The sequence below is a fragment of the Meleagris gallopavo genome, chromosome 16, assembly GCF_000146605.3.
Source record: "Meleagris gallopavo isolate NT-WF06-2002-E0010 breed Aviagen turkey brand Nicholas breeding stock chromosome 16, Turkey_5.1, whole genome shotgun sequence".
Taxonomy (NCBI): domain Eukaryota; kingdom Metazoa; phylum Chordata; class Aves; order Galliformes; family Phasianidae; genus Meleagris; species Meleagris gallopavo.
In genome coordinates, this window is record NC_015026.2 from 9,424,777 (window position 1) to 9,431,542 (window position 6,766).

General features: G+C 54.6%; 1 long non-coding RNA gene across 1 annotated transcript; it reads left to right on the top strand.

Moving 5' to 3' along the window:
* Positions 1 to 6: 6 nt before the first annotated feature.
* On the top strand, positions 7 to 6,760 carry LOC104913420. Its single transcript, XR_795373.2, has 3 exons — positions 7 to 1,141; positions 4,637 to 4,787; positions 6,472 to 6,760. It is a non-coding gene; the product is annotated as an uncharacterized LOC104913420 (long non-coding RNA).
* The last annotated feature ends 6 nt before the right edge of the window (positions 6,761 to 6,766 follow it).

Below are 6,766 nucleotides of genomic sequence, written 5' to 3' on the forward strand. Positions count from 1 at the left end.
CCCCAAAAAAAAAACAACACACTGCATCCTGCAGTTCTCACCTACTGTTCAATATCTCTGTTGATAAGTAGAAAAACCTGCCTAACATTCCGCCTCCCCAGGTGTGTGGCTCTCACTGCTGGCCCATCGCTCTTTGTAATTTTATAACTGCATAAGCAATTAAATGTGTTGTGATAAGTAGTCTGTGTCTTCTTCCTTTCGTGTGCTGCTTGAAAAGTTGGGGCCGGATGAGCTGAAGGTGATGCTGTGTGTTCTGGATGATGTGGCCCAAACCCAACTGCCCAGCAGTAGTAAACCTTCAATCTTTGTTGTGTAGCAGCTCTCAAAAAAATTCAGCTTGGCTTTTGCTGAGACTGGGGAAGGACCAGCTGAGCTTCTTCTGGTATATTTTGCTTGAAACCACAATTCTGCTCCTCCTCCTCCTCCTTAAAGCTCTCTTGAGGGACTTGGGTTTGCGTTTTTCTCCTGTTCCTCAGGTGAGTTTAGGTGACTTCCTTTATACTTCATTCTGTGGGTTGCACCTGTAGCAGTGCTTTCACATACGTTCCCTGTTTGCTGTGCTGTCACTCGGAGCTTGCTGCTTCTCACCTTCAGCCCAGGAGGGAGTTCTGGAGTGAGGCCATGCAGGTGGGTGAGGTGACATCTCCTGCATGCATCCTTTCCTTTGCAGACTGTGACCAAACCCTCCAAGCAAGGTGGGTGACAGAGGGAGCCTGCTGTGTGGTGGTGGAGGAGCACACGGTGATGGAAGGTCTTCATTCTCCTGCATGACTGTTGTGCAGTGAATTCAGTGAAGCTGCAGACGTCTCCTCTCCTGATCTGGCTCTGGAGAGCAATGTTTTCCTGCTGGTGCCATTTATGTGCCGTCCCTTGCTGCAGGCAGAATCAGCTGTGTTAGCACGGATGAGTGATTCTAAACTGTTCATTCAGCTGCTGATGACGTTTCCCTTCTTCTGCCTGGAGCAAGCTGCGGATCAGAGGCTGTTTGCATTCAGTGAGTGGCCGTGACTTCCAGGCGAGGTGGTGGCACCTCTGTCCCCGTGCCCAAGGTGGGAGTGCTCACCTGGACCCATTGGTGACACAGGAGGTGCGGCTGCTGCTCTGCTGCCCTGCGTATGGTCACTGCAAAGCATCATCAAAGGTGAACCTTTGGGCCAGAATGCTGCCTAGTATGGAAATCCTAATGATAGGTTCATACCATTGAAGCAAGCAGCTGCAGTTGTGTTCAGACTGGTGGTCTTGCATGTGTGTGCTTATCCATCCCTGAGCACACACCTCTCATGTGCTGCTTCTGTCCTGCACGGCTCTGCCAGGCCCTTAGCAGAGACTTCTTCAGCTAATTAAGGGTGTGCTGTGAGCTAATGAGGGCTTTCTGCCCAACCTGCTGGAGGTGAGGAAATCTGATGCTGGCTGTTCCAGCACCTGGGTGCATTTTCTTTTCTTAGCAGTAAGTTTTTAGAAGGCTGCACAGTGAGGTTATAATAAAGGATTTCAGATTTGTAAAATCCAGGTAAGCCCATAATGTTAAGCCAGAGGATTTTGACAGTACTGTGATGTTCTGAGTGCTTTTCCAGGGCAAAAAGCCCTGACAGAGCCACAGTCGGGCATGGGCTGCGGTGAGGTGTGCTAAGGAGTGCTGAGCGATGCAGAGCAGTGGCTCTGCACGGCATGGAGGCTGTCACCTTTGGGTGCCCCCCAAGCACTTGACAACCATAAACACGGAGCTGTGCTGGGGGTCGGGGGGAGCCGGGCTCTGCCGCCCAGCAGCCGCTAGATGGGGTGAGCTGCGCGGCCCGGAGCAGCCCTGTTCCTTCCTCAGTGAGCATCCATCACATCCATCCCTACTGCTTTCGTCCCTTCCCCTCCCCACAGCACTTCTCTGCTCCCCATCCATCCCAGAACACTGCGCCCTTAATGTGTGCGTGCTCAGATCCCCTTCCCAGCACCCCAGCTGGGTGCCACAAACAGGATGGGGGAAGTTGCCCCGTGTTCAGCCCAGCCCCAGAGCTGCCCGGGGAGCAGAAGGGCTGGCAAACAGTGCAGGATGCTGCAGGTCCAGCACTGCTAGGGCCTGTGAGCCCTTCCTTCCCCCCAGGCAGTGTGGAGCTCTGTGCTCTGAGCTCCAGTGCTGCCCTGCAGCCCCTCAGCACCTCGTGACCCCATCGGGTGGCACTGAGCATCTCCTTTCCCTTTCACCCCAAAATGACTTCAAAACTCAGAGCAGGGAGGCAGAGATGGGAGCTTCATCTCTTTCTTCTTCACCATTCAGGTGTGGAACAGCTTTCCATGTCTCCCGAGGCCATTTGCATTTCAAGCAGTTGGGTGGCGATTTCTCTTTCAATAACTGATTTCAGATGGTGAGGTGGAGTTGGAAACCAAGTGCTGCGTCGGGGAAGATGGCCTCTGCAGCCCCAAAAAGCAGCCACTGCCAGCCCTGCTGCAGCTGCACACCCTGAGCCCATCTCCAATCCCATCCCGGAGAGCCCCCACACCCCAGGAGGGAAAACATCCCCACCCCCTGCAGCTCCGCGTTGCCATTGGGATGCAGCACATCAAGGCCCTGTAAATCAAATATTACCCAAAAAAAAAAGCAACCTGCAGCCCATTGCCTGCCTGATTTTTGGGGTGTGCTGTGCTCTCATGGTGGTGTTGTCTCAGCTGTGCACAGGGCACGGCCCCATGCTCCGTGCTCTGCTTGTTTGTGTTGGAGCTGCGTGAGCTGCTGCACTCTGGGATATTCAATTACCTCCGGAGTGCTGCAGTGCTGTCAGCTTGTGTTGGAGCAATGGGGATGGGGGGGTGCTGGGTTGGGGATCTGGGAGGCTGGTTTTGTGTGGTTTTTTGTTCCTTAAATAGCTTTTCAATGGAGCTGGACTTGGGTAGAGCAGGGTGAGAAAAGAGGGAGGAAAACAGATAAATAAATGGCAGTGTTTACAGGGGATGTGATGGATGGGAAGAAAAACACTCTTCCTCCCCTCCTCCCCCTCCCCTTTATGATTTGGGGGGAGGTTCTAATGTGTTTTTTGGGGGGTCCCACTCACCCCCAGCAGTGCTGGCCCTGCAACCCCCCCAGGTCTGGCTGCAAACAGTTGCATGTGCTGATGGTTGTGCAGTTGATGGCATAAATACATAATTCTGTTCTTATTCAATTAGGATTTTAGCACACAATCAGGTGATCGCTCTAAGAGGATTTCCTCTAAGGCGGGATTTGAATAACTGGGCTGTGAATTATGTATTCCCTTAACCGGTTTATTCCTTTATCAGATTTTTTTCCCCCTAAGCACTTTAATGCATTGACTTCCCCATTGTCCCCACTATTCGCAGACCCCCCCTCCCCAAAGCTGATGCAAATCCCCCCCCCGTGAGGTGGTAACGTGCAGTGTGTGCCAATGGAGCCCAACCCTTCGTGTGTGCTGCAGTTTGTGGAGGGTGGGTGCCCTGGTTGTGGGGCTGGAAGTGGCTCTGATGCTCTATGGGGAGCCTATGGCCCAGCCCTGGGGTGTGCAGTGCCAGAATTGGAGGGGGGATGGCTGGTGTTGGGGTCTATGTTGGGATGGAGGAGGTGGAGCGGGGCCACAACCCACCGTGTCAACAACAGCAAAACTGTGCATCCTGGGTGGGCTGTGGGCACTGGTGACAGGAAAAGCAGATTTCCCCCCAAACAGTGCCCTTGGGGCTCAGGTCTGCTACACTACCCCATGGTTCTTGGGCTGGGGGGGCCTTTGGGTTGGGGTTGGATGCAATTGGCTGCAGTGTGTGGCTGAGCGCCCATGGGGTGCGATTGCCACAGTGCTTACAGCAGAGGGTTCACTCTGGAGCAGCGTGGAGATGGGAGGACAGAATGTGCTGATCTCCAGGAACGGCCCCTGGGCTGTGCTGTACTCCAGCTCTGTGATTTCACCATGTCCAGAGGAGCTCAGGTTATTCTGGAGGTCCTTTGGAGCTCAGCATGAGGGGAAAAAGCAACTCAAAGGTGAATCCTGGGGGTTGTCACCATTTTCTCCTGTTAGAGGAAAATCTCTGCTTTCCACCTGCTCTGTAAAGAGCCGGGATGAGTGGGAGCTGCTGGAGGGCCCCCCTGTGCACCCAGTGCTGATTGTCTCCTTCACATCCCCCCGTGCTGTGTGTGCGTGCGGCGATTATGCAAAGTTGCAATCAAGGAGCTGAATTAGCAGCTCATCTCGGATTAATTAGCGAGGGATGCAAATTTGTTCCAACAAGAAAAGAGGAAAGGAAGGGAACAAGGCTGAGGTCCCCCTTGGTTCCTGCAGCCCTCACAGCGCAGCACTGTGGGCGGAGGGTTGTGCCATAAGTCCTAAATTGAAATGCTGTCCTTCAATCCCCAATATCTCCGTGCAAAGGCAATGCTGGGGGGTCGGTGTGCATTGCAGAGCAGCCCCGGGGGAGGGATGCGGAGGCTGCAATGTTGGTTGAAGAAGGGTTTCCAGGAGGGGATTGAATAGGGAAAGCGCCGTCATGGTCCCGTGAAGTGGAAGAGATGGAAGCGTGGTGCTCCTGGGAGCCCTGAGCTGGGCTGTGGGCTCAGGGGGTCAGTGGGTTTGTGGGTTTGTGGGATGGGTTTGGCAGTGTGGTGGGATGCTCCTGAAAGGGCTTCTCTTTTCTCTCACGTCTGCAGTGATGACAGTTAACAAAACCCAACTCTGCTGGAAGGAAGAGCGTGCCAAGGGGCATTTCTGGAGGCTACCCCCATCCAGCACCTCCCGGCCAAATGAGATGGCATCACCTCGTTCCTCCCTGTGGAATTAATCAGCGCTCGGAGCAGTGAGGTGAGGCCCTGATGGAAAAGGGAGAAAATGCCTCCAACCCGCTGTGCTTTGCAGCCTGAAGCACTGACATTTGGTGAGAGATGCTCTGCTGTTTGATGGCCCAGAGGAGGCCCTGGATCTGAGCTGTGGGATGTCCCCAGTGCCATTGGGACCGGTCCAGCATCGCCCTGCTGCATGCAGAGCAGTGCAGCTGGTGGGAGTTTGGGCCTTTAAAGTGGGTCAAGCGGAAACCCAGGGAGCATCCAAGCTCACAGCGCTCGTGCCAGCTCCATCACAGCTGAATTATTCAGGTCCAGCTGAAAAATTGAAGAGTGGCAAAGCTCAGTGGGAACACCCAGCTCAGGGCCTGCAGCACGGGGCACCGTGGGAGGGCAGCGGGGTCTGGTGCTGCCTTTTGGGAGGGTGAAGTGAGGAGAGAGCACTCAGATTCGTGGCAGGGCTGCCTTGAGCTGCAGAGGTTTCTGTGTGTTTGTTGCTGGGGTTGGGAGCACATCTTTGGCTCCAAGCCTGCTTCCAGCCCTGTCTCTGCGTTGCAAATAGCAACGTTTTGTGGCCTCACTTCAGCCCTGCGTGCGTATCCTGGGGTCACTCTTGGGATTTGCACCTCCGGCAGCACTGAGTCGAAGGGAGTTGGCGAACTCCTCCTGCCCTGAATTGGAGATGATGGGGTTGTGCGATTTCAGGGTAAAATCAGGGGTTGCTCTCTGCCTCGAGCTGTGTGCTCACAGCATCTCCCAGAGCCCCAAATACACTCTAAGGTGATTAGGATGCCGACATGGGCTTCTATAGGACCCACAACTTCTCTAGGACCCCTGACTTAGCTGTGTGGCAGAAGAGCTGTGATTGCTGCTGGGTGAGCAACGCTGCCGGCAGTGCGGAGGCAGCAGGGAAAAGCCGTGCACAGATGCTGCAGCTCGCCCTGCTCTTTTTGTGCAGCGCTCACACCGTGGTGATGCCAAGCTGGGATTCTTTGGTGCCTCGTCTGGTTGCGCTGCTCCATCCCTGCCCTGGTGGTGGGGTCAGGGGGGTCCCCACTCCCCCATCTTTACAACCCAGTTGGGGCTGAGGGCTCCTGCCCTGCTCAGGAGGGTGGGATGCTCGTGCTGTCCCTGCCTGCAGCTCCCTCCTTGGCAGCGTGCATCTTCTCCCCAGACACGCATCCCCACCCCTCCATGCTGCTGGTTCCCCACTTCCAATCCCAGTGATGAGGAGGAGAAGGGGCTTCTCCATTCGCTGCCCCCCCAGCCCTTCAGTTTTCTGCGTGCTGCTAACCAGAACTGCATTGCATCCATCTTGCCCATCTTTGGAGGCATTTATGGCCAGGTTGGATGGGAGGGGTGGCAACCAACACACAGAAGGGGGTTGGAACTGGGTGATTTTTGATGTCCCCCCAACCTCTGTGATGCATTTGTCCATCAGTCTGTAGTTCTCTCCATCTGTCTGCCCACCTCTCCAGCCATCCACAATAACTGTACATCCATCCATCCTATCCATACTTCTATCCATCCAGCCTGTCTGTACACTCATCCATTTATCCTATCCATCCATCCCTCTGTTCATCACGCAGGATTTTTGCTGGAGATGTTGAAGAAACATGTAGATGTTTGCCAAGGGATGTGGTTTAGTGGGAAATACTGGTGATGGGTGGACCGTTGGATTGGCTAATCTTGGAGGTCTTTTCCAGCCTCGTTGATTCTATGGTCATCCATCCCATCCCTGCATCCATCCATCTTTGGAACGGCCAATGCTGGACCCGTCGCCCCATCTCATGTTTGGAGGGGAAGAGAAAGCTCCCTGCAATGGGAGCAAAGTCCTAAATGAAACGAGGTACGGTTTTTCATGTTGATGAATGCTCTGCAGCCCCGCACCTCCGGACAGTCCCTATGGGCGGTCCCTAAGGGCCGTGTCCGTAGGCAGGGCCGTGAACGCGCTCCGTTCGGCAGAAAAGCCGTTTCTGAGCCTCGGGGCCATCGCTGCCG